The sequence below is a fragment of the Pseudonaja textilis genome, chromosome 1 (assembly GCF_049901715.1).
Source record: "Pseudonaja textilis isolate UNSWEBS1 chromosome 1, rPseTex1.2, whole genome shotgun sequence".
NCBI classification, from domain to species: Eukaryota; Metazoa; Chordata; class Lepidosauria; order Squamata; family Elapidae; genus Pseudonaja; species Pseudonaja textilis.
Genome location: NC_141990.1, coordinates 38,667,848 through 38,692,305, shown reverse-complemented (window position 1 = coordinate 38,692,305; position 24,458 = coordinate 38,667,848). Strand labels below are relative to the sequence as shown.

The 24,458-nt window shown below is 37.4% G+C and overlaps 1 long non-coding RNA gene across 1 annotated transcript; it reads right to left on the bottom strand.

Moving 5' to 3' along the window:
- Positions 1-1,107: 1,107 nt before the first annotated feature.
- LOC148127566 (uncharacterized) lies at positions 1,108-15,327 on the bottom strand. Its single transcript, XR_015740959.1, has 3 exons — positions 15,175-15,327; positions 5,952-6,011; positions 1,108-2,792 (listed from the first exon to the last, which is right to left on the bottom strand). It is a non-coding gene; the product is annotated as an uncharacterized LOC148127566 (long non-coding RNA).
- Between the last annotated feature and the right edge of the window lie 9,131 nt (positions 15,328-24,458).

The following is a 24,458-nucleotide window of genomic DNA, read 5'->3' as shown; positions in this document are numbered from 1 at the left end:
CAAGACATAGAACAGTACTGAATGATAATCACTCATTGATTTACAAAGCAAAATCTGCTACTAATAGAAATTTCCAGGCAGAGAAAGAAGCTTATGAACTGTTGAGTGGTCTGGTCACTGATAAGTTTTACATCAGAACAAGTTAAGATTTCAGTTAAAATTGGTAATATATCTTTGTTTGGGTTAGGAGGAGCCTGTTCATACAGTACCAAACATTGTTTCATCCCAATTACTAATTTCATTTAGAAATTTTTTTTTAGGTATGTTGGGAGAAAGAGCAGCAAAACAAAAAACTTGTAAAGATGTTCAGATAATTTGGGGTCGAGAGGAAAAAGGTAAGCAAGGATCATAGAATGTGTGTGTGTTTTATTTTTTATTCTTTAATGATTCTACAAGTTTCATTGTGAAGTTAAAAAAAAAAACACCACCCATGCTTTTTCCTATCTTTTTGAAGTTAGGAAAGGGGACAGGCTGGGTCATTCACTCATTTTACACAAGGATCTGCAGAAACTTGAAATTGGCAAGATAATTTTTCACTGCTTTGGAAAGTCTGCAAAACAGAAGCCAACCTCTCTCTTCCCTTGAGTTCTTTGTGTCGGTTAGAGGATTTGAAAGAAGGAAGAGTGAGTACAGAAAATGGCTACTTATCAAGGCTAACCAAAATTCTTGGAGCTTGACTTTGAGAGCAGTCAGAGGATGTGCATACTGCCTGTCTACCCACATATGCAATAACTGTGCATCACAGGAAAGTTTGAGCAATAACAGGTTTGGCAAGTTACTTTCCTAGAAGAAGCAGTTAACTACAAGAGTAGGGTAATTCCTTAGGTGTCTAGATTTTTCTATTGTTCACCAACAATCTTCTAATGCAGTTTTCAACATTACCTTTTAAATCAAGGTATTTTAAAAAAAGTAACAAACAAAATAAAAAAATCTTCACAAAAAACACTTCTATTTTTATTAAATTACACATAATGAAAAGAACAGAAAAATAAAAATGATCAAGTGGTTTCCCATAACTATTCCTTGTTAAGTATTGCAAAAATGGCTTTAATTATATAGTATTGTGTAATCTAACAAGTTCAGTTTTAAATACCTACTGCTGTCCATAAATATCTGAAGTTGTGTTGGATCAGTATTTGGAATACAGGATCTGCCTGTTCAAATACAGGTAGTCCTCCACTTACCCTAATTGAGCCCCACATTTCTCTTGCTAGCTGAGAGATTTGTTAAGTGAGTTTTGGCCCATTTTATGACCTTCCTTGCCATATTTGTTAAATGAATCACTGCAGCTGTCAAGTTAGTAACACGGTTGTTAAGTGAATCTGGCTTCCCCCTTGACTCTGCTTGTCAGAAGGTTGCAAAGGTGGCCCTAGGATACTGCAACTGTCACAAATATGAGTCATTTGCCAAGGGTCCTCATTTTGATCTCGTGACCATGATGGTAAGTATGAGAATCAGTCATAAGTCGCTTTTTTTCAGAGTCTTTCTAACTTCAAACAGTCACTAAATGAACTGTTGTAAGTCTAGGATTACCCGTATAACAATAAACATATTACATAGTTTGGTCCAATTTATTACAGTCATGGAATGTATCTATTTAAAGTCTACTATGGTTCACAACATGAAGTCAAAATGTCAACATGAAAAAGGGGAACAGTTTGTTGAAGCAACTCATACAGTTTCAACACAGCTTACGTGTTCCCTGTACATAAGTACATACAGCAGCTTTTCTATTAGTTAGCTAACAGAAATTCAGATTTTGTTGATTTAATTAGCACACTCCCCAAATTGCTGATCTGTGTATCTTCTTAATCTGTAAATACATCACTATAAATAATGGGTGAATCTTCCTCTGTATTTTTCTGAATAGTGACATTGCCGGCTTCTGCAGTAATGTTTATAGAGCATTATTTCAAGTCAGCTAAAAGCCTATTAATGAAAAGCATTTCCAGAGAATGAGGCAGCAACCTTCATTGTTTTGGTATGTGTCCGAAAAAGAACAACCGCTCTTGCTGTTTTTAAAATTTGAAGTTGTTAACTAACTGCACCTGAATGGACCTCTTGACTTTTCAGGTGTATGGAGACTACGCAGGAGGTCTAGACAAGACGTGCAAAGTACAAATTATCGATAGCATTGTGGAATCAAAGATGAATAGCCTTTTGCAACAATAACCTGAAGAGCATTCACTCTAAGTGACAACCTGCATTTTTCATTTACCCCCAGAAGAGCTTTGGTTTGTCTCCAGCCATCCACCAAGAACCATAGTAAATAGTTTGCAGCAGAAGTCAATAATTCAAGCTGATTGGCAGGGTAACCTTAGCCAAGTATATTGTTTACGGCTTTTGGAACTAGGCAGGAAATCCGGAAGGGGCAAGTAATGGGGTTGGTTTTGTCTGTTTTCTTTTCCTTGTCTACATGCCATGGACCAAACATTATGGAAGAAACATGGTAACTCTTGAGTTAGTTGTGTATCGAGGAAGTAATCGGGGAAAATCTTCCTGTTGAAAAGATCACATTGCTCATTAAATTCAAAAAGCCTTCCTTAGACCTCCCCGTCTTTATTTTACCGGAGAGGTTCTCGTAAGTGTATCCTAATCCCTTAAGAAATGAAGTCTCTGGGTTGCAAGTCTTAGGCCAGGAGGGCACAGATAGTTCATATTGATATTGATTTTTGCATTTGGTTCTTTTGTCCTTTTCTTCCACTGGCCTCCCTAATTGGCTGCTAGGGTCCCTTTGGAGATTGCTAATAGTGTGAAAGTGCATCTTCCCAAGATCTCACATTCAGCAGGAACTGAAAAGACAAAAGAAAAGAGAGAGAGAGAGAGAAAAAATGACCAAGAGACAAAAGATCACTTTCTGAAATACACTTATGTTAATAGCTACTCAATTTCCCTTTCCAGATGTTGGAATAATTCCTGGATTTTCTTACATTTCCACAGGGCATCAATGTTTGCAAGCCTGATGGTTAAATTCCTTATTTTAATTGTAGAGCAACACAATGATTAAAAAAATGCTCATTATGCTGTGTCACATTGAAAATTTGGAGTGGCAGAGTTTGTTAACAAAGATCATGAATTTTCCGTGCAAATTTGTATTTGATATACATAGATCAAATATCAGCTGTGAAAATATTGCTGTGAAAAGCAAGCACACTTATTTCTCCTCTTCCCCATAACTTGCCAGCCTATGGTAAAGAGAGTTTAAAAAGCAAGAAAAAAGGGGGTCAGTTTAAGCAGCTGCTGCTTCCTAAATTCTGTGTTTTATCCTTTTCCTTAAAATATATATCTTACTGTTCCGTTCTGGACCTATTGAAGGTAACTTTCAAAGTCTCATTAAAATACAGTGGTATGTATTAAATAAAACAAAAATTATTTGAAGTAAGCAACAAATCCTGATTTTAGATGGTCCGTACATAATACTGTACATGTAATGTTAGAATTACCCTAGAAGGTACTTCTAACATTACATGTACAGTAATTTACACTAACTTCTGAAGTGATTGACAGGACTTGTGAACAGAGGAGCACTGAGAAACCGTTCAAAGAGAAGGGTTTTGAAGATATGTCTCATAAAGACAAACCAGTCAAGGAAGCATTTTGGAAGTTAATAATTCCCAATTTAACAGCAACTTTGGTGAATATGCAAAATATGAGTTTCCTAAGCTCTAAAGTTATTTCAGAAAGCTGAGAATACTTTACTTGAAAGTAAAGATGGAAAGCAGGGAGATAGATAAAGATTTTGTCTTTCGGTACATTGTACTTCAAAGACTCCCTAAAAACATTTTAAGCAATACATGACAGCTGAGATAAGACAAGTTTGGTCTAGTGGTTAAGGCACAAGGCTAGAAAGTGGGAGACTGTGAGTTCTAGTGCCATCTTAGCCATGAAAGCCAGCTGGGTGACCTTGGACCAGTCACACACTCTTAGCTCAACTCACACCAAAGGTGTTTGTTGTTATGGAGAAAATAGGAGTGTGTGTTGGATATGTCCACCATCTTGACTTATTTGTAAAAACAATACTGATGGGATATAAATAAATAAAGGGCAAGGATGATTATGAACACAATTGCTTCATGGCTATGAAGAAAGTGAGCACTTCTGGAATCAAACAAAAATGTGATTGTACAGGAGGTAAAAGCCAATGTGAAATTATCCTGACATAAGATATCTGGAACACAATTGTAGAATATCCAGAATGTAGTAACTAATGACTAGGCTGTAGTAGCTAAGGAAGGAGATGATGCTTCTGTGAATCACAGTTAAAGCTGTGAGAAAAAAATATCTTTGCAGTGGGAAAGATATAGGGAAAAAATAGGGAGATGCAAGAAAAGAAATGTATGAAACATAGTTTGAGGCAGCATTATTTGGTTATTATTCCCTAAGCATGAGATGGTAACTATAAGAGTTTGTTAATTATGTATTTCATAAAGGAACACATTCAAGAAGTGGAAAACTTTAGCAGCAATGGGAAAACCTAAATGTTACACTGACTTTGTATTTTGTCCAAGATTTTGTGCTTCCCTGTCAGCAACTCATCTCATTTTCCTGATATTCAGGCTTCAACAGCTGCCCCTTCTTTGTTGCAAACTCTGAGACTGATACAACTCATGTCTAGATTATCCCTCTCCCCCTCCCCCCACCCCAAAAAAAGAAAAGAAAAGAAAAAAGAAAACCTGCTCTATTGCACTGCTTTCCTGAAGCTGTTTTCTAGTGCAAGTCTTTTGGAGGGAAGAGAGGCTCTTTTAAGTCCAATGAAAAAAATGCCTGGCCAGATTGAAGAGTAGTAGTTATTGTTTTACAGTAAACATGGAGTTCAAGGGATCACATCTAACTTTAACTTCTCAAAAACCAAGCATGCCTACTTCAACGCCAGGTTCTTTGTAAAATAAGTTTCATGCTTTCCCCAATGCTTCCTAGAATGACTACGCTATAGTTTGGATAATATCTGCCAGCTGTCGCAAATGTTTTTAGAAGAATTCTTTTATAAGAAGACAACGAACAGTAGGTAGGCTTGTTTCTTGCTAGCATTAATTATCATAATAAGTGACTTTGGAAGCAAAACTCCAACATTTGTTTGGGAACATTCTGCATTTGAATTCTTCTACATCATTTAACAAAGGAACAAATGTGCAACAATTCTAATCAGACAGATCACATTCTAACAGCCTGTCTGATTTCTGCTGGCAAAAGTCCTAGCAAAAATATCTTAGAGCTGCAGTCCCCAACCTTTTTGGCTTTACAGACTGGTGATGGCGGCAGGGTGGAGGGGAGGGTTTCACATGCACAACTTAATCCTGCACATATGCAAATGAAGTTTTGGATGGTTGCCTGCTGCTTGTGCGGACCGATTCCCAATGGGCTGCTGACCAGTCCCAGTCTGCAGACTGGGAGTTGGGGACTCCTGTCTTAAAGGATTCAGCACACAGCTCTAGGTTGAAGGTTATTTGGTCTGGAGTGATTGATTGATTGTGACCCATCAAATCACTTTTGACTCCTAGTGACCTGATAGATTTTCTCCATGATGTTCTATGTATATCTAAGCAGGTCTTTCAGTGGTGTATCCATTGACATTGTAACGGAGTCCATCCGCTTTACTGCTGGCCATCGTCTGTTTGTTTTCTTCTACTTTTTCCAGCACCAGAGGCTTTTTCAGAGATTTGGTTCTACACAGAATGTGTCCAAAGTATAATTTGAGCCTGGTCATTTGTGTCTCACAGAGGACTCTGGATTTGTTCTATGATTCATTGGTTTGTTTTCTTGGCTTTTTCAGAGTGTTTTCTAACAACAAAGTTCAAAGCTATCAATACTCTTCCTGTCCTGCTTCTTCCAAGCCCAACTTTCACTTCCATAGAGTGTCACAGGGAATATAAGGACTTGCATGTTTCTGATCTTTGTAGGTATAGACATCTTGGCATTTGAATCTTTTCCAAGGCATTCATGAATGCTCTTACCAAGTGCTGGTCTGTGGCATATCTCTTGACTGCTTGTTCCTTTACTGCTGATAGTTGATCCTAAAAGGCAGAAGATATCTATCACTTTAATATTGGTTGTTATTTCCGTTGTTGGAATTAGTTAATCACAAACTAAACTTATACTGGGATTGTGACAAGTCTGCAAAAAAAAAGCAAATACAATTATAGGCTGCATCAATAGACTTACAATAACCACAACAATAGAGTTGAAGTCAGAGTTGGACTCAAAACTTACAATAAACACACAACAAAAGAGTTGGACTCAGAACAGAGTTTTTCTCCTTTTTATGATGCTGATATACTTTTTTTTGCTTTGGCCACCAGAGGGCATTTTCACTATATCATTAAAAATGTAAAAATTCTCTTAACTTTGAAAACAAATTCTTAGAAGAACAGTACAGTGTTCAGAATTCATTGATGCTTACTTATAAGTAAATCTGCTAAGATGCAACCAGATAGTCTGATTTCTGAAAGACTGATTAATTTGTCCAGTGATGGAAATGCCTACCTCATCATTTTTCATCTTACAAAATAGAAAAGGGCCCGGATTATCTTTGTTTAAAGTAAGGATAATCGGGAAAGCCAAATGAAGAAAAAAAAATGCCTTTAAATTATAATGCCAGAGAAAATGGCTGAGAATACCTTAGACCACAAGAAGAAATAAATCATTCAGTGCCAGAAGTAAAACCAGACTACTCACTAGAAATAATGATGTTAGACACAAGGTGAAAGCAAGTATCATTAGAGAAGACACTGATGGTTGGAAATTATTATTTTTTAATTTATTTATTTTGATTTGTTAATCGCTTACAAGATAATAGGTATAAGTATATACATAGTTATGAATACATGAAATGGGTACATATAAGAAAAATAAAAGAAACAATAGGACAGGGATGGTAGGCACATTGGTGCACTTATGCACGCCCCCTACAGACCTCTTAGGAAAGGTCAATAGTAGACAGTCTAAGGTTAAAGTTTTTGGGGTTTGGGGAAGAAACCACAGAGTCAGGTAGAGTATTCCAGACATTGACCACTCTTGCTGAAGTTGTATTTCCTGCAATCAAGTTTGGTGCGGTTAACCTTGAGTTTGTATCTATTGTGTGCTCTTGTGGTGTTATGGTTGAAGCTGAAGTATTCATTGACAGGTAGGACACTGCAATGTATGATTTTATATACCATACTTAGATCAGACCGAAGACGGCGTAATTCAAGGTTTTCTAGGTCTAGAATTTCAAGTCTGATGGCATAAGGTATTCTACAATGAGTAGAGGAGTGGAGAACTCTTCTTGTGAAATATTTCTGGACTTTCTCAACTGTGTTAATATCAGATACGTAATGTGGGTTCCAGACTGATGAGCTGTATTCAAGTATTGATCTAGCAAATGTTTTGTATGCTCTAGCTAGTAGTGTGATATTACCAGAGAAAAAGCTACGTAGGATTAGGTTAATCATTAGGTTAACCCACTAGAAATAATGACGTTAGACACAAGGTGAAAGCAAGTATTAGAGAAGACACTGATGCTTGGAAATATCAAATGCCATTAAAAGAGATCAACAGAAGACAAGGTAGCTAAATGTTATCACTGATGATACAGCCCATTTGTATTACTGCAATACCTTTTACATGGGACTGCCCTTGAAGAGTATTCAGAGGCTACAACTCTGCACTGCAACATGCAGCAATGTGGGCAGTTATGGGTGGCATTGGTGGCACTTTTGCTCCATGAGCTGCATTGGCTATGCAATTCAAGGCACTGGTGCTTGCTTTTAAAACTGTTCATGGTTATGGATTATTCAGGGAATAATAATCCCCAATTGCATCTATCTGTACTGTTAGATCTGGCAAGTGAGGTATGCTCCAGAACCTGTCCACTAAGGAGTACCATCTAGCAATGCCCTGGAGGACAGCCTTTTGGGCCATGGCGCCTCTCCTTTGGAATGTCAGTCTCCCTCTCTGATTACATTTCCCCCAGCCCTGATGGCCTTTTGCAAGGCACTAAAAACTTGCTTTGCCATCAAGCCTGGGGTCCTGATAGTGTGGTTAAGCTCACTGTTTTAGTTATATTGACTGGGAAGTATTTGATTGTGCTCTGTTACATTATTTATGTTTTTAATTATTGGTTGTGTTTCTGTTCTGTTTTGTTTCTGGTTGCTGCCTGGAGTCATGTACAGTATGTGAGATGAGTGGCCATATAAATTAATTAATTTAAAAAGCAGAATCTCTTTAAGTACTCTAGAGAAACAGTCTTGGCAAAAGAAAGAGAGAGAGAGATGCTGTATGTAGTTATACCAGCAGCCCAAATGGGGAGAAGGTAAAGATTTCTACTCCCGTGCTTCCTGAAAAATAGCGTAGATGTCCCACCTAATTGCTTCAGGCAAAAATTGCATGTGCATTGAATGTTGTGCAGCTGTAGTCTGAAGTAGTGTGGCTTTGAGAAGCAGCACCTGCGCAAATGAACAGAGAGTTGAACCTCTACCACATGTTAAGGACAGTGATTGATGGTTGTTTTTCCCAGCAGCAGTTGCCACTGGGTGGGAACGGAAATGCAATCAGGGCAACTGCCCAAGGACCCGCTCTTAAGTCATTTAGTATTAAAACTGTAATGTCTATATTAGTCACCAACCTCATTGATGAGGCAGAATAATTCTTGGTCTCTGGGGCAGCACAAATTATTGCCAGCATAGTTTTCTGCTGATTGAAGGATTGTGGGAATGTTTGTTGACATGGCCACGAGGAACAGTTCACAGTCCAAATATAAGATCAATACAAGGAATAGATTTGGTGTGTTTAACTTGCATAAAAGGGAACCTGCATTACAAGGGAAAGAGATGAGACATTGTGAAACCCAAACCATTTTTATCTCCCAATTAAAAAGATTCAACTGGATTTCAGAACAAGCTGTTATGATAGCCTGGGAAAGATGAAGAGTGAACATGGATTTTAGCATCAGAGAAGATAGATCAAAAAGAAGTCCCAGGAATGTCAATTGAAAATTAAATACTTTAAAACAATCCAAGAAATTTCAGGAACATTTGCATGTTAAATGTGGTCTAGTATGTGCAAATAATTTCTGAGGTGCAAGAGATGTACAACAATCAAACTGGAATGTCAGTAGGGATTCTCAATCATCCAGGTCATGGTTGTCAAAAGGCAACAGGACTTTATTTTTCCTTGAAGACATTTCGCTTCTCATCCACAAGAAGCTGAGAACTTAAGAAGCTTCTTAGACAAGAAGCAAAATGCTTTCAAGGGAAAACAAAATCCAGTTGCCTTTTGAAAATGCACTTTTGGAACAGTCAAATGCGAAATCTCCAGCTGGAAATAAAATTGGGCTGTTTAAAGCTGTAGGAGGGAAGCAAGTTAGTGTCCTACCAGGGACAATACTATGTGTCCTAGACGTGGGAAAATGTCAGTATATATTGCTATAGTAAAGAAAGGGATGAAAAGAATAGGCCAATTACCAAATTAGGTTATTTAAGGCAGGGGTCCTCAACCACTGGGCCGCGGACCGGTACCGGTCCATGGAACATTTCCTACCGGGCCGCCGGTTTGCTGGGTGCCGCCATCTTGTTTGATGAGAAAGTGCTTCCGGGTGAGCTTTTCCGGTTGGAAAGCGGCGTTTGGGTCCTGAAGGAATCCTCGCGCCTTAGTTTCATGGAAGGGGGGGCTTCAAACGAAACTAAGGCGCAAGGATTCTTTCAGCACCCAAGGCAAGGCGAGCTGAGTGACCGTCCTGAAGCCGTCCCGAAGCAAAGCCCATCAACAAAGGTACAAAGGAGGAGTTGAAGGTGGCGGGGAGAAGCGGGGGACGGCTGGCTGGCCGGTCGCTCGGCTTGCCTTGCCTTGTCATGCGTGCTGATGCCGGTACCGGGCCGCGGATCATTTTGTGATGCCGGTACCGGGCCGTGGCACAAAAAAGGTTGGGGACCACTGATTTAAGGTATAGGGAAAAAAGAATAGAGCTATATATGTGGCAAGAAAAACCAAATAAACAGATGGGGTTTAGAAAAGGTGAATGGGCACATGAACAGAATTCAAGAAAGAAGCTTACAATTGTTTTAGTGATTTCAGTAAGGGATTTTATCATGCTGGAATATGGATGGTATTAAAAATGGATTTGCGAGAACACTTAATTTCTCCTCTGAGAAATATTTACAGTAAATAAAAAGATAATGCGGTAACTGTGGAAAATCTATGGTTCAAAACAGAAGGGAGTGAGAGAAGCTGTATGTTATCCCATATCTCTAATATATGCAGCAAATATATTTTAAGTACAACAATGCTGAAGAGTTAACAGCTGGAATCAGAATTGGAGATTAAAACATGATTTATATATTCAGTGAAAAAACTTGGTTAATGTGAAATATTAAGGGGACAAAGGTAATGTTAGGCAACATGCTTAGCAAACTCGCAGTTGAAGAAGCGATAGTTTTATTTTCTTGAGCTCAACAGCAGATAAAGATGGACAGTTTGCTGGAAAAGAAAGGGTGTTAATCCTAGAGAGGAACACATTGAAAACTTAGACAAGATAATGAAATGTAAAGATAATTCTGTGACAACAAAGAATGGAATAGTTAAAACAATGTTTTTCCCAGTTGTATCTAAAAAAAATACACACTGAGAAAGAACAAGCAAACTAAAATAAATGAGTTCACATTTGGATTCGGACATGATTACCCAAAGTACCATGGACTGAAAGAAAAATCAATTAGTCCTGTAAAAACAAAAGCCGTCTGTTCCCTTGAGATGAGGATCAGCAAGCAATGTGTTACGAGTGGATGATGCACAATAAAAAGCAACAGTGCTTGACAGAGTTCATGAAAATGCAGGAAAGACAAGACATAATATAACGGGCCCTGGATCGAGAAGATAACTGGAACTTCCTTGAAAGAGTTATGGAATATCAAGGTCAAGATGAAAGAGTCTTGTCTAGTAGTAGCAATTTTAAATGGTTAAATTACTACTAATAGTAATTTTAAACAGTTAATAACATTACCTATCTTGCGAAGTAATACCAAGCAAATGTAGCAGACCATTTGTAAGATAAATAAGTAGTAATAAAATTAAAGTGATTTGCTTATTAGGGTACCTCAGGTAATGACGAGGTATAATAAGATTTTATTCTTATTTGGCAGGATCAATTTTTAAGTAGCTAGGAGGCCACTTTATGTGATATCCTATAAAATGATTATCTACATTCCTTAAATAAAAATAAATAAAATTGTTCCCAGTAAGCCCAAATGTTTGAGATGAAATTGATCAAGTGGCAATTTGGGGAACTTTTTCCTATGAAGGAATGAATGGGTTAAAATACTATTGCTGACATATCATAAAGTTATGAGCAATCTTTGGTGGATTTTTTAATTTTCAGAGCTCTTTGCCCCCCCTTAGTCCATAAGATAATGAAGTACAGTTCTTTTAAGAACAATGTAGTGACTGATAAGATTGGGTAATTTCATATCTTGGTGTATATATAATGTCTATATATAATGAGTATAATATAACAGGTAACTATTGTGTAATCAAATTATGGCAGCACAAACCCAATGGGAAAGAATGGGAAATATACAGGCACATTTGTTTTTATTAATAAATCGTGTTTTCTTAAGCCAAGATGGTTACATGAGACTTAGTCCATAACATTAAATGGGTAACTGTAAAGAAAGAAAATGCACTCATTCCTCCAAGTCTCCAAGTTAATAAACTCAAACAGGGTCAGGTCTTTGGCAGTTTCCTGAAATGAAGGTGATTTTTTTCCTCAAGCACAATGCTCACAGAGTTCTCTTTAACAAGATTAAGACTAAAGGAGTGATGCTAGAAGAATTCCAGCTTGTCAGTTGTTTTCAATTTAGAGCCAATACATCTAAATATACCTTAGAGAAGGTATACTTTGAATGTCTTTCTCATAGCCTTTCAGTGCACCATAAAATAGACAGCAGTCTTCATTGATAATGAGGAAATCCGCCAATAGTTGTTTTCATAATAGTCACTTAAAATTTATCGGTCTGTGAACCAGCCAGTTTTGGAAGCCATAGTGTATAAAATTAGTTTCCCCATCCTGGCATTCTCCAGCTGTATTGGAACATAACCATCCTCAACAGCATATCACCCTGACAAAATGTGTAAATTGATAGTTAATCATTATACATCAGATAATATTGGTCATGCTTTGAAAATGATCAAAACAAATGTTTCAGCTTGCACAAGACCAAGAAACGCAATCCTTCTCTACCACTCATTACATTAGACCAGGGGTAGTCAACCTTTTTTACCTATCACCCACTTTTGTATCTCTGTTAGTAGTAAAGTTTTCTCTAACCGCCCACCGGTTCCACAGTAATGGTGATTTATAAAAGTAGGGGACAAAACCCCTACCGCCCACCATGAAAGCTGGGCACGCCCACTAGTGGGCAGTAGGGACCAGGTTGACTACCACTGCATTAGACTATTACACAAGTCTTTAAAAAAGTGATTCTACTTTGCTTTATTATTAAAGAACAATCTCCGTAAATTCAGAGACTCATTTGCAACTTTGAAAACACGCTGAGGTTCCCACTGTATACACTCCATGTGCACATAAGGCCCATTATGGATTTTGCATTGGTTATGGTTGTTCAGTCAACACTGAATCCATTGGAGAACCAGTTATGATTCTGCGCAGTTTGGAGAACCGGCAAATCGTGCCCCTGGCTGGCCCTCTCCACCAGTCAGTACTTATCACAAATGTGCAACATTGCTGATTGTGTTCTCCCCACCCAGTCACTCCTTAAGGTATTCATTTTTACCCCCTTCTGATGATCAGCTATTCCGATGATCAGCTGTGCCGGGATCCCCATTGCTGCCTTACTGCTTTGCCCAGGAGGCTTTCCTGAGGCCCAGGAGTCAAAAAAATGGGGAGGTTTGCTGTAAAAAAGGAAAAAAAGAAACCACACCCACCCAGTCACATGGCCATGCCCACCTAGTCACGCCCGCAGAACTGGTTGTTAAGAAATTTGAATCCCACCCCTGTATCCATCCCATATTATTCCAATTTGTCAAAAAGAAAGCTATGGTCCACTTTATCAATAGTCTTAGTCTGAGTACACAACAACTAGAGCAAGGGTCTTCAAATTTGGCAAGTTTAAGACTTATGGACTTCAACTCCCAGAATTCCTGAGCTAACATGACTGGAGGAGGAATTCTGGGTGTAAGTCCACAAGTCTTAAAACTATCAAGTTTGAAGACCCTTAACTAGAGCATTGTCCTCTAATTGAAGCACATTTTCCAAGAAAGCAATAAGATTTGTCTTACTGTACAACCTGTTCTTAACAAATTCATATTGGTTTCTGGTAATCACTATTCACTTCTAAGTACCTTCTTAATTTTCTTTGCTAGGATTTTTCAAGTATTCATGTCAAGCTTAATGGTTTTTCGTTTCCTAAGTTTCCTTTTTTTCTCATTTTAAAATATTGAAATAATATTGGCTGTTCTCTAATTTTCTTGCCCTTGTGCAGCAGGATTTCTCAAAGATTTCAGTCATTGGCACTGAGATGACGTTCACCAGGGAATGTACTCTGGGAATGTAATCAGCCTGGTCCAGGATAATTTAATTCAGTCAGAATTACTGGGTGTTGCCTCACCAATTCCACACCTATTTTGTGAGACTTCTCAAAATTCCACACATGTCCTGCTTGCCTAGAAGAAAAACCTAAAAGTTTGCCTAAGGATGTCACATAATTTGGGGCAAGAGGTTTCTTAGAAAGACAAAATTGTACAAGAGGGAGATAATTCACAGAAGCTAGCCCAAATAACTGGAATGTAAAATAACAGTGGCAGGCAGGTGGAGCATCCAGCAACTTTAATACAAATAGTTTCTGTACTTGGGTTGATTTTTTAAAATCCCTATTTCCACCCAGTTTGTCCCCCAACAGTTTTTGCTTTTTTTGAAAGCTGGCCAAGTTGGCCCCAAAATAGCTGTGTAAAGCTTTCATGTTCTAACATACTGAAATAATTAGGAAAGAAGGACAATTTCCTTTTATAAAATCTTTGGAGTGGGAAAGAAGAAAAAGGGCAACATGACAGATGAAGCAAATCTTCAGAGCCTCCGCAGGTTCTTGGAAAAACCTTGCTGTTGTCACCTATAGATTTACAAGACAGTCCTAACCTTAGCGAAGCCAATAGAAATTTAGCCATCAGCATTGAGAGATTTGGTAACATGGTTCTTTAGGGGCAACATTAATCTTTCTTTGCTGACCTTAAAGGCCAGAATGGCCCCAGATGGCATACTGAGAGGCAGATTTTGAGCTGCTGTGATTTAGGATAGCTCCAAAGAAGTCAGTGGTGCTCGGGGAGATTTACAACTCTAAGTAGGGGTCGCTCTTTGCATATAAAAGGTCAGTATTCCTTTCTCTCCATAGGAAATTACACATTATTCATGGAATGAATGTATTTAATTAAAAATGTACTTGTTAAAACAAGGAAAAGCTATCCTTTCAAATAATTTTAATGTATAAGCAAACAATAAACTAGTTAACCTGTGGAATAACTAGGATATGTTTCATGGTGTGAAACATATGAACCCACAATTTTGTGGATTGTGGATGTAGTTACATCTACAGCAGGAATTATGAAAAATTCCCATTCTTCTAAGTAAGCTCTCCTGGCCATGAAGTGAACCATGAAGCCTTAGGATGGCTATTGCTACATACAGAGATCACTTCAGAGTTTAGAAATAAAAAGCCTTGGGAAAATAAGGTGAGATGGCAATTCTGTTTCATAAGCTTGGTTCCTAGCTGAAAGAAAGGTAAACCTTTTCTGTGTTTATCCCTGCTTTTCCAGAGATATTTGGATTGTATATACTTTGTGGTCAGGAACTTGTCTTCTTGTACTTTGTAAATCATCCTGCTTTATAATTAAGGATTATAATGACAAGAAACTGGATGATTGAGGCAAACCAAGGACTGGATCATATGGATTCTTCATTGAAATGAAATGGAAACTGAAATTAATGATTAGGAGTTAGGAAGTAAAAAAAAATTACAAAGCTGTTGTAGTTTTGTTGATTCATTATAAAAACATAATCTATAGCACTTTTATTAGAATTAATGAAATCATCAGTTCATCAGATTTTCACATTTTGTGTCAGTTGGGTTGATCCTAATAAGGGTATTACAATACATAGCTGTGGATTTCCCTTAAACTATGCCTTGATTTACTTACTGTTAACATGTCAAACTTAAGCACTGCCTGCCTTCCAATCTTGAAAGCACATGATAGGTACAGAAGCCAAAATTGCAGCTTTTTCCAGTATAGGAAATGCAGAAATCTGGAGGATGGAGAAGTTGCAATTTTAGACACACAACACAGAGATAATCTAGGAGTACTAATTAGAATAGCAGAAAAACTGAAAGAAGAAGAGTAAAAAAATTATTTTCTAAATGTATCTTAGATACGCAGGTTTATGGATGCCAAGAGAATAAATCTGTGAAGCTCATTTCTGTTGTATTATGACAGAAAATAGTTTACAACCTATGGTTCAGCATTCCCAACAGAGTTAGTCCCAAGACATCTAGAATCCAGCAGAATGAAAACGGCTACAACAAAACATCATATTAAGGGATCAACTTTGAGTTCGACTTCTGGTGGATACATGCACACAATCTATAAAAAAATTGCAGCCAAGAAAGTCATACTGCAGATCTATGCATTGCCTTTTCTTGGGACTAGAAGTATCTGGGGAGCAAGGAGGGAAGAGGGACAAAAATCAAAATGTTTATCATGACATTATGATGCAAACCATGTAAATTATATAGAAAATACATGATTAGATCTATAAGAAACCTGAAAGATTATGAATTGCTTTGAAGCCGCTTGATGCAACTCACTGCTTCAAAATGGACCCTACTATATTTTATGAATCTTTTCCAATGGGGTCATTCTACCAAGAATTCAGTGAATCAGTGTAGCCCCTTTGAAACATTGCCTAGAGCTAAGGGCTAATAGCTAAAATAAAACACGGATGATGGCTAAAATATCCCATTTCAAGTGATGTTTTTTCAGCTGAATCTGAACATCTAAAGTGGCCTCAAAATTGTAAGTTTGGGAAATAATTTTTAGATAGGTTTTTTTTAAAAATCTGAAAGCTTCTGGGTAACTCAAGGAACTCACTCAGTCCATACGAAAAGTGAAATGCAGCTTACAAATTTTAGAGGCTGTTGCTTTTGACATGCTATCACTGTGGGAAATTCTGATCAGAAAGCAAAACCACAAATGCTGCAGGTGCACTGGGACTGCACAGCTGAGCATAAAAGCTTCAATGTCTTAATGGCTGAGTGTAGGTCAGTTCATTATCCAAAGAAAACAACATCTTTGATTTGCCATGCATCTATGAATACGCCTTAATTATTTTAATACTTGGATGACATCAATATTATATTCCCTCTGGAATCGCAGGATCAGTGGATTTTTTTAAAAGGCGCGTAAGTTCAATATTACCACACAAATCAAAGAGCACATCAAATGCCCAAGAAATGACCAAAATCTTCATACAGTAAATCAATTTTTAACATGACTCTGCCACATAACACTGCAGATATTCAATTGATGCTATTCCTCACCACAGTTTTTCCATTCAGACCACTTGACTCTCCAAAACTCCAACGACATAGCTTTGGTTTTTATTCTTATTTTTAATCCCTCTCCAACAATTCCGTGTCCACAACCTCACCTTTGTGGCCTTTTGCCTCACTTTCCAGTTCCAATTATCTGCTGGGAGACAAACTTTAGTAAGCAAAGTCCTTCGGGAAATTCCTGATCTCTCTCGATGATTACTTCAACCTGCAAAGGATGGAGTAACAGGAAAAGCAACTTTCTTTCACTTGATCTTCATGTTCTGAAAAAAAAAATGGTTTTAAAAAAGGAGTACTTAACACTCCATATTACAACTGCCGCTAGAATCTCCTTCACCCCAAACTGGAAACAAGTTACTAGCCCCTCAGAAACCACAATAATTAATAAGATATTTGAATGCGCCAAAATTGACAGATTGACGATGCTATTGAAAAATAAGAAAGGAGAGTAATACAGGTGAAACTCGAAAAATTAGAATATTGTGCAAAAGTTCATTTATTTCAGTAATGCAACTTAAAAGGTGAAACTAATATATGACATAAACTCATTACATGCAAAGCAAGATAGTTCAAGCTGTGATTTGTCATAATTGTGACGATGGATTACAGCTCATGAAAACCCCAAATCCACAATCTCAGAAAATTAGAACATTACATGCAATTAATAAAACAAGGATTGTACATAGAACAATATCGGACCTCTGGAAAGCATAAGCATGCATATGTACTCAGTACTTGGTTTGGGTCCCTTTTGCAGCAATTACTGCCTCAATGCGGTGTGGCATGGAAGCTATCAACCTGTGGCACTGCTGAGGTGTTATGGAAGACCAGGATGCTTCAATAGTGGCCTTCAGCTCTTCTGCATTGTTCGGTCTCATGTCTCTCATCTTTCTCTTGGCAATGCCCCATAGATTCTCTATGGGGTTCAGGTCAATCGAGTTTGCTGGCCAATCAAGCACAGTAATCCCACAGTCATTGAACCAGGGTTTGGTGCTTTTGGCAGTGTGGGCAGGTGCCAAGTCCTGCTGGAAAATGAAGTCAGCATCCCCATAAAGCTCATTTGTGGAAGAAAGCATGAAGTGCTCCAAAATCTCCTGGTAGACGGCTGCGTTGACCCTGGACTTGAAGCACAGTGGACCAACGCCAGCAGATGACATGGCTCCCAAATCAACACTGACTATGGAAACTTCACACTGGACTTCAAGCATCTTGCAGTGTGTGCCTCTCCATTCTTCCTCTAGACTCTGGGTCCTTGGTTTCCAAATGAGATGCAAAAGTTGCTCTCATCAGAAAAGAGGACTTTGGACCATTGAGCAACAGACCAGTTCTGTTTTTCTTTAGCCCAGGTAAGGCGCTTCTGATGTTGTTGGTTGTTCAGGAGTGGCTTGACAAGAGAATACAACATTTGAAGCCCATGTCCAGAATCCGTCTGTGTGTGGTGGCTCTTGATGCACTGACTCAGCCTCAGTCCACTCCTTGTGAAAGTCTCCAACACTTTTGAATGGCCTTTTCCTGACAGTCCTCTCCAGGCTGCGGTCATCCCTGCTGCATATGCACCTTTTTCTTCCACACTTTCCCCTTCCACATTAATGTGCTATTAATGTGCTTTGATACAGCACTTTGGGAACATCCAATTTCTTTTGCAATTACCTTTTGAGGCTTTCCCTCCTTATGGAGGGTTTCGATGATGATTTTCTGCACAACTGTCAGGTCAGCAGTCTTCCCCATGATTGTGATACCTACTGAAGCAGACTGAGAGACCATTTAAAGGCTCAGGAACCTTTTGCAGGTGTTGTGGCTTAATTAGCTGATTAGAGTGGGACACTTTGAGCCTAGAATATTGAACCTTTTCACAATATTCTAATTTTCTGAGATTGTGGATTTGGGGTTTTCATGAGCTGTAAGCCATAATCATCTCAATTATGACACATTACGGCTTGAACTATCTTGCTTTGCATGTAATGAGTCTATCTCATATATTAGTTTCATCTTTTAAGTTGCATTACTGAAATAAATGAACTTTTGCACGATGTTCTAATTTTTGAATTTCACCTGTACAAGGTATGGGATGTTTGGTACAAATGGTTAAGGAGAAGACACAAAGGTGTCAAATGACAGTATATGAGAAAGTACAAAGTACTATCACATATGTGTAAATATATGTATATATGCATAAAAATGTTTACAATGAGAAAAAACTTAATATAGCTATGGATGATATTAACCAATGTAAACACTGTTACAGTATCATTGCAAAGTGTGGAAATCTGTTTTTTTTTATTGTTGGAACGTTGAATAAATAAAATAAGAAAATAAAAAAGGAGCAGTAATGGAAACATTATGGGAATGTAACTATAATGCTGGGAGGACAATAAGTACCAATATGACTTCTAGAAATTCTTAGTGAAGGGAAGCAATTAAGGAAAAGTACATACAGGAAGCATATATTATAGGGGTTAGGAAAGTTGAAGCTCATAATGAGGTTGGAGAAGGATGGTAAGCAAAGAAAATAGATTTTTAAATATCAAAGTAAAAATAAAAATAGTTCAGTGGCAAAGGAAAGAGAAAATTTTATTGTGAAGAACTAATGGAAAGCAAAGGATTCGAACATGTTTAATAAAAAAACAGTGGAGGAATATCTACTGATCTTGAATTAGTTCAAATCTCCAGGATCAAATGGGTTATATTTTAGAGAACTGAGGATTCAGCTGTGGCTGAACCAAATCCATCTGCTTTGAAATTGAAGTTCTGGAGTGTGGGAGAAGTAATGGCTTGTAAGATTCATGCCATTCATTTCCTATTTGCTAGTGTTCAAAATGTAGGAAATAAGCAAAATGAGCTTGAATTCTTAGTAAAAGAAGGCAGATATTTGTGTGTGTGTGCGTGTGTGTGTGAGAGAGAGAGAGAGAGAGAGATGGTGGGGAGCAAGAGAGAGGTTGTATTGTATGCCAAAAGTTTCCAAACATGTTTTGAAATCTGAGTCTATATTGTAGAGAGAACATCAGGATAAAAAAACCTGGAGGAATGAATAAAAGCAGTACTGTTTTGTTATTGTCTATTGTTACCCATCCAAGCAGAAAATCTGGATGATGCTTTCCAGAAACAGCTGAAAGATCTTTCAGGCAGTTTTAGTTGGTGGACTTTAACTACCTTGACATCAGTTGTGACTCAAATTACCAAATACCACCCTTCTAGGAGATCCCAGAATTTTGCTGATTCACTAATTCTCAGAAGAAGGTGCAAGATAATCAGTATCCTTGACTTGATCTTAACTAATAGGAAATAAATCGTATCGCAGAATTAGTCATGAGAGTGGAAGTAACAGAACGTTATGGAAAAGTGATCATTTTCAGGAAAACTGAAACCAAAAATTAGTAAAATACGTAACTTAAAATACCACAATTTTTTTATAAACTTGGAACAATGAATTGTAGGGCAGGAGAGTCTAGTGGAAAAGGAAAACAGAAGAGAACTTCTAAAAAGATACTAAAAGAATATATCAAACAATTCGAATGAGAAAAATTTGAGGATGCTAGAAAGCTAATGTTCCTATATAATAGCAATAGCACTTATACTTGTATATCACTTCATGGTGCTTCACAGCCCTCTCTAAGTGGTTTACAGAGTCAGCATACTGTGTTGCCCCCAACAATCTGGATCCTCATTTTACTGACTTTGGGAGGATGGAAGGCTGAGTCAGCCTTGAGCCAATGAGATCAAATTGCTGAACTGCTGGCAATTGGCAGTCAGCAGAATTAGCCTGCAATACTGCATTCTAACTACTATGCCACCACCAATTAAAAAAAAAGTTAATTGAATATCTAGAGAGTAAAAGGTCACAGAACCTGTCTGTTTGGTTTAGTGATTAAGGCACCAGACTAGAATGCAGGAAATCACAAGTTCAAGTCTCACCTTAGCCATGAAAGGCAGCTGGGTGACCATAGGCCAGTCACTCTCCCTCAGCCCAACTCACCTCATAGCATTGTTATTGTGGGGAAAATAGGAGGAGGAAGGTATATTGGATATATTTGCTGCCTTGAGTGATTTGTTAAAAATACTAAAGGTGGGATACAAATGAAAAAGAAAATAAAAATAAAATCAATGGAAAGAAAGAGAAGTCATTAAGGAAGAGTATGTAAAAGTAATCTTGATTTGTAGGTATTAATAAAGTTGAAATTCATAATGAGCAAGCAGGAAAAACATCGTTACGTTAGTTCAAAACAAAATAAGAAAAGAACATATAATCTATTCACTGAAAATGGCAAAACTCTTATTTAGTTATTTGTTTCTTTGTTTCTTACTTACTTATTTGCTCCCATCTCATGTGAATGACGAAGAGAATGCAGAGCAACTCATTTCTTACTTTAATTTAATGTTCTCAATGAGATAGCACATGTTCCACTAAGCAATTGTGACAAACAAAATGAAGGGACAGGATGAAGTTTGAAATTGATAGAAACATAGTCAGGAAATATCTGCTTGCTTTGAATAGTGTTAAATCTCCAGAATCAAATCTGCTGTATGCTAGGCTACAGTAATATACTGACGGTCTGCCTGAACTTTATTATTGTCTTTCAGAATTCTGCAAAATGAGTGAAGTACCAATTAACTGAAGGAGGGCTAATACTAATGTCTTTATTATCAAAAAGAAAGAAAGGGAGAATTCAGGGAACTAGAATAGTTAGTTGGATATTAATATCATGCATATTTTATCCAGATAATTAAGCAGTTGTTTTCAAGTACTCAGTCTGTCAAGAAGATAAGTGCAGTAGTACAGGGCTGGAAATTCAGGCTAGGGGTCAGAAAGTACTCCTTAGATTAGAAGATAAACTGTAATGTTTCTTTGTTTAAAAAAATAGGATAAACCAATTCTGTGTCAGACGCAAACAATCAGATCCATATGTGAAAGGTTCAATTTCACTATATTGCATTCTATTTATAGTACCAGAATTTCCCAGATTACTTATCCTTCTTTGGGAGCAAACAGATGAAGTTCCATGTCACTTAGGTGTGGGAGTCAGTCCTAGCTTTCTTACAGCTGCACAACGACTCAAGGCTAACTACCTGCTTGATCCTGCTTTCTTGCCAGGCTGGTAGTTCCCCAACATTCTGTTATACTAAAGCATCATTGAATGAGGCGGGATTGAGAAGTGAAGGCAGTCAGCAATGTATTGGTCTGTTTTGTTTCTTTCCATCACCTGCCATCGTTGCAATGCCACCTCCTGTTATTTACAGGAGTGGCATTACTGTATCTACAGAGAACAAATAAGATTTGAAAATTACTATGGTTTTTCCAGAAAGTAAAGAATTGCTATAATATCTGGAACTATGGTGGATCATGATTCTTAAGAAGTGTAAGTGTGCACATTGGTGGAGAAAAGGTTACCAATCTTCCCTGAATTCTGTAGGGATTAAAAAAATAAATGTTCTGCAACAACTATGAAAATATGGGCTGACCTAAAGGGAAAGAGTTGTTTAACTCCTCCTACACCAGTTCATATAGTAGAAGGTTCCAAAAAGAATTAATAGAAGAAAATATATGTGGCTCAGGACTGAATTCTAGAGTTCTTGGTGTTCCCTGAGTTTGGTTGTTTACTTCCATGGATGTCTCCATAAACCCAATATATCCCTTTATCCAGGGATATCATTACCAGGGACCTCAACTTGTAATATGTACAGGCTGTTTGTGAGTTCTTTATCGATCTTATAGCTGGAAATATATATTCTGTCAATTTTCCAGTACAGTGCCTCAGGAAATTAAAATACCTAAGCATAGAAGAAGATGAAATTATGGTTTCATTCACTTGCATAACACTCTTCATGTCCATAGAACCAGAAGTAGCAAAAAAAAAAAGGAGCAGTACTACACAACACACTCAACCTAACCTAGCACCCAAGACAAATGAGACTCATGAAACTCATCAACTTTTGCCTCATTACCTACTTTCAGTTTGATGGACAAGTATGCCAACAAAGCAGAGGAACATACATAGGATCATCGCGATGAACAGCACCTAGAATTTATAGCACTTTCATATATACAACCATAAGTATGGATTCATTGTGTAAACAACACTTTTGTCTAATAAAAAAGGAACAACTAGAGAAGATAGATAATCAAAATCTTCAAAGGAAAATAAATCATACAGAAAGAACAACATGTTACCCTTCCTGGATATCCTCATCAGCAGAGGAAATGATGGCAAATTAAAAACCCAAATCTATCAGAAAATACCCCCCACTAACCAAGTGCTCTACTGCAATAGCAACAACACCAGAAAAAGAACACATATACAGCATCTTCCAACAAAATGAAGAGCCCCACAACTTTATAAAACTTTATAAAAAGTACTTGACCACACTACCTGTACAATCCATGGAAAGGATAATACAGAAATGACACCCCCACCAACATTGGCAAGGCATGCTATTCTCAGCAAATATTACACTATGCACACTGATGTTGTCAAGTTGGGTAATGAAATTGTCTGCAAGTAAACAAGCTCAGAGAGCACCAAGAATCCTCCCCACACATTTAGTTATTAGGTTATATGTTGCTCTGATTATGGTTAACAGTTAAAAACCAATAGTAAAGTTTATCCAGACGCTAAAGAACATTCATTATGACATCCACATTCATCCTCCAAAAGAGAACAAATAAAACATCTCAGACTCTGAAGGCTTGCAGAAAAATTAGGTCTTAAATTCTTTCTGAAAAGCTAACCGGGTTAGTTCTTAGTTAAGTATTAATCTACTAAAGGCTAATACAATGTGTTCAGAGGCTACAATTATTAGTGTTATTTGAAGACTCTCCGTCACAGAGAAGTTTGGGAGAGGAGTTACAATCTAGGTTTCTCTCAGTCTTAACTGTTTATAGATTAAACATATTTGCAATTGGAAGTAGTGAATTTAGTGAGACTAATTCATTGATAATAAAATAGTTCTTATAGTTCTTTTCATATAATACAAATATTTCTAACTCAGTACCCAAATTATAGCATTCTGAAGCCCTCTCTTGTTTCTAGATCTATATTTATTGACACTTAAAGATCTGTTGATACTAAAGTATGTACTATATATTCTACGTAGTTTATCTCTATAGTAAAGATGGATTACCAAAAGTTAACAAAGTCCTTTTGTGATCTTGTTTTGCTGAGTGTTGAAACCACATGCTTTTGTTATGACGTCTTCCCTGTGTTTAAAAAATAATATGTATGATTTGTGCAAGAATTTATCACTGGTACCGCAAAGCCTCCCTGTTCTTTTCCTTTATATGAGTAATTTAGATAGGGTGGTACCTGCCTTGGCAGTAGTTTCAGATCTCTGTCCTTTTCCTGAACTTGGGCAATATTTACATAACTTATCCTGCCAGTAATATAGCACTGAAACAACCAGTTGAGGAAATGTACTTCAATGTGTATTTTAAAATGCAGTTCAGCAGGATGTAGGGCTTTTTCATTACCATTTTCACAAATAAAATGGCAAATAATGGCCATAAGGGTTATTCACAGTACAGTAAGAATTAACCTTCAAAGATCTAGAAGTGATGAGAAATTGTATTTACTAATTCAGAATTGGCAAAAAGATAACAAATGTATTAAATCCCACAAGGCTAAGAAGATTACTTCATTTATAGAGACATGGGTAATGAGTAATAATACATGGTAATAGCTTGTAAAAAGTCAAATAAAGATACGAACTGAGCAAATATGAGTTTAGAGCCACTCAGTAAAACATTTATAACAGCCTATGGGGGTGTTACCTGTTCTGGCATCAAATCAGGGTTCTGTCCTTTGAGTGAACTTCAGCAACACTTGTCTAACTTGTCTGTCTAACTTGTCAGCTGATTGATCTAAACACATTTGGATTCTTAAG